Source organism: Pteropus vampyrus, unplaced genomic scaffold (assembly GCF_000151845.1).
Source record: "Pteropus vampyrus isolate Shadow unplaced genomic scaffold, Pvam_2.0 Scaffold416, whole genome shotgun sequence".
NCBI classification, from domain to species: domain Eukaryota; kingdom Metazoa; phylum Chordata; class Mammalia; order Chiroptera; family Pteropodidae; genus Pteropus; species Pteropus vampyrus.
Window position 1 is genome coordinate 734955 of NW_011889197.1, and position 3890 is coordinate 738844.

General features: G+C 40.1%; 1 non-coding gene across 1 annotated transcript; it reads right to left on the reverse strand.

The window, feature by feature from the left end:
• Positions 1-3771: 3771 nt before the first annotated feature.
• On the reverse strand, positions 3772-3890 carry LOC111731981. The gene has a single exon (XR_002777389.1). It is a non-coding gene; the product is annotated as a 5S ribosomal RNA (ribosomal RNA).

The following is a 3890-nucleotide window of genomic DNA, read 5'->3' on the forward strand; positions in this document are numbered from 1 at the left end:
TGACTCCATAATTTCTAAGGATGATTTCGTGTTTCTAGATTCTCAAATATTGTTTATTGCTGTTTTAAGGAAATGGTATAAAATATTGAGAATCTGGCTTCTCTATTTTTATATGCTAAGTCCAGGCAGGGCTTGGCAGAGTTTCTAAACCTGGATGCACATCAGAATTTCCTGCAGAGCTTTTTTAAAATATAGATCTCTGTGTGCCGCTAAGTTAGTTGCCTCTTCAATGGCCAGAGAACTTGCATTTTTAGAAGGAACTCCCCAGAAAATTTAGTGTCATCTATGATTCAGGAGCCATTGTTCCTGGAAAAGAGCTATGTCTCCAGTCTCCCTTCTAGAACCTTCCAATCCTGCCCACCACTCCTCTGCCTGTCCAGGGCTTAACTTGGTCCCAGTGCACTGTCCCCCGAGTTTTGTTTCACCATCTTTATCGTTAGTGGGAGCCTTCCCAGCCCCATCCCGAAAAGACCGCATGATGGCAAGGCTTGGAAAATAATGGATTAAATAAGTTTGTTTATTTATTTAACTGCAAAATTTCTTAGAGATCTACACTACTCCACGGTACATTAAAGCCTCTTAGAAGGAGTGTGTAGTGTTGGATTGCAGAACATCGCGTTCACTATTTCTTCAGAACACATTTTATGAAATGTCGTCTCATCGAATCAGATCAGGACTAGGTATCAGGAATTTTTCGTTTTGGTCACAGCTTCTTTATTAATAAGAACATGACTAATTTATTTAGACCCAACAGATTCCAAATTCGAGGCAACTGGCCGTGTGACTTGGCCAAGTTATCCTACCCCTTAAAGGCTTCATTGCCTTATCTGAAAACGGGGGTGGTAACTGCAGTGATGACCACCCGGAAACTGCTGAATGGCAAATGGAGTGATAGATGAGAAAATGCTCTGACACGAGAGAAGTAGCATATAAGCAAAGTGGTATGTCTCGTAGGATGTCAGAGTTACTCCAGCACCTCCACAGAGTTGAAGGTTTTCAAGCTAGCATATAAATTTAACCAATATTACAATAGCTGTCACCTGTAAAACAAATTTTCTGTACTGAAAATCATTCAAATAATTAGTTTTCAAAGTCAAATAGGGTAACAAAGCTTGTAATAACATGTCAGTTCCCATTCATTTTCTAATCCCCATTTCTCGGAGACGACAACCTTTTTCAACTCTTTTAGGTATCTCTTCTGGTATTTACCACCCAATTTCTAAATAATGTACCGTTTCTTGATTTTTCAGTTTTAAGCATTGTATCTTGACTTCCCACCATGTAGTATGAGGGGAATCCATTTTTGCTGGTACTGTGTCTGGTCACTGCCCCACCCCTGTCCCAATGACACAACATAGACACTCTCTCATTTCTGTTTTTCTGTTCTAGATACAATACTGAATCCTTTAATCAATATCTAATATTTTCTATGTACCTATTAATTCATCCTCAGCCTCGGCTATAAGACTGTAACTATCTTCTCAATATGGCTCTCAACACATCGGATCATCTGTTTCTGTGTATTTTTCTTTTCGGGGGCAGGGCATCGTGAGTTCTCTCTGGGAGCCCTTCCTCCTCCAGCTCAGCTCTAGAGCGGTGATCTTCATGGCAATTGTGGGATTCCCTTGTCCTCTCCCTGCGAGGAATTCCTTGGTTCCTGGATCCCATCCTATCTTATTTTATTCCCTCTTGGTGATTTAAAAAAAAAAAAAAGTGCAGGGGAAGCAATTGAAAATACTCATTTATTTTGTTACTCATATTTTTTGATGATTAGGCTTAGTATAGGATTCTAATCTGAAAATAAATTCCCCTTGTATTTTGGATGGTATTGCTCTTTATCTTTTGTGGCAAATCTAGTTGTTGAGAAGTCTGATGCCATTCTGCTTCTTGATCCTTATTTGTGAACTATTTTCATCCGAAAACTTATGATCTCTTTTTTTCTGGTGTTCTGAGTTTTAATGATAATGTACCCTTATGGGGGTCTTTTTTCAACAGCTGAGATGGGCACTCGGTGCCCTTTTCAATCATGAAACATACGGTCTTCCGTTCTGGGGATCTAAACATTCTTTCTTTGATATTTTCTTCTCAGTTATCTCTCTAAATGCCTGTTGTTTTGATGTTCACTCTTTTGGATCGATCTTTGATTTCTCTTTTCTACTCTTCATCTCTGACTTTTTTTTTTAAATTTGTGGTATATTTACTCATTTAAAAATTAATCATATTGATTTTTTTTACTTCTATATTTTTGATATCCAAGAGTTCTGTCGTCTTTTGAGTGTTTCTGTCTTTAACACCTTTTGTTCTTGTTTAATGAATCCAGGCAGGACCTATCTCTCTGAAATATTAGAGGAGTTTTTAATTATTTTTAATTATTTTTCTTTTGTCCCCTGCATTCCTTTTTTTCCCTTAATTTCATTTCATCTGTTTATTTTTGTTTGTGTTCTTTGTTAGAATCCTTTCTCACATTTCTGATAATCAGTGGCTACAATTTCAAATGTGAATGAAGCGTGTGAATGAAGCACATGCACACACACACACACACACACACACACACACACACACTGGTTAGAGGATGTGTTGAGCAGACAAAGCTAGTTAGCTAATGAAGCACTGCAGTAGGCACAATAATGGCCCCCAAAGATGTCCATGTTCTAATCCTCAGAACTTGTGACTATTTTAGGTTACAAGGCAATGGGGAATTAAGGTTGCAAATCAGCTGATTTTAGGATTGAGAGATTCTCCCTGGGCCCAATGGAATCATGAGTCCTTAAAATGGAAGAGAGAGGCAGAAGAAGAGATTCAGATAAAAGATGTGACAATGGAAGCAAGGTTGAAGTGATGTGGTGTGAGATACTCAACTTGCCATTGCTCACTACGAAAATGGAAGAAGGGGGCCATGAGCCAAGGGATGCAGCCAGCCTCTAGGAGCTGAAAAAGGCAAGAAAATGACTTTTACTGTAGAGCTTTCAGAAAAGAACACAGTCCTGCTGACAACTCAATTTTAGCCCACTGAGACTCATGTCGTCCGGACTTCTGAACTTTAGAACTGAGAGACAGTAATATATGTTTTTTTAAGTTTTTTAAGCTAAGTTGTTTGTAATTTGTTATAGCAGCTTTAGAAAACTAATAAAAAGACCAACACATTTAGTTGGGAGATCCACACGTATTGCAGTTAAGGAAGGAGGAAGAGTCAAAATAGCCAGGAAAACGTTCTTGAGACCTGTGATGGGGGAGGAACGAAAGGTCTCTGGACTTTAACCGATTTCATGGTGCCTGCTCTGTTCATCTGGAGAATTCTACTGCCTTCTCAGTAGCCCCAGAAACATTCACTTGGAAGAATTTTGAGATTCGTAGCCTAATCCTGAATATACCTGACTCCTTGTTCCAATATTTTTTTCATAGCCTAGCCTAGCTCTGAAGGAAAAAAACGAGGGCACTTGAACGGAATCCACGTATGTGTAGTCTTCACAGTCATTTCTTTAGTGTAGGTGGTGTTGCAGCCACCTGACTGAGACACTGAACAGTGGCCCTGGCCTAACCCCACCAGGTTTTCCTGTGCTTCAAAAGGGTTTAGATTAGGAAACAGAGTTCTCAGGCTTTCCCATATTTAGTCAAGCTTTTAGATTTACACACAGGCTGTAAACATGACTGTGATGTCATCTGGGCACAGATGGTTCCAGGTTTCTCACAGCCCAGCCCAGTTAGGTCAGGGCCAAGAACATGTCATGTGACTCATCTTTTCTCTCTCTCTCTCTCTCCCTTTTTTTTTTACGCCTACAGAGCCCGGTCTTCCTAGGTGGTCTACCATCCAAGTACTAACCAGGCCCGACCCTGCTTAGTTTCCGAGATCAGACGGGATCGGGCGTGTTCAGGGTGGCATGGCCGTAGGC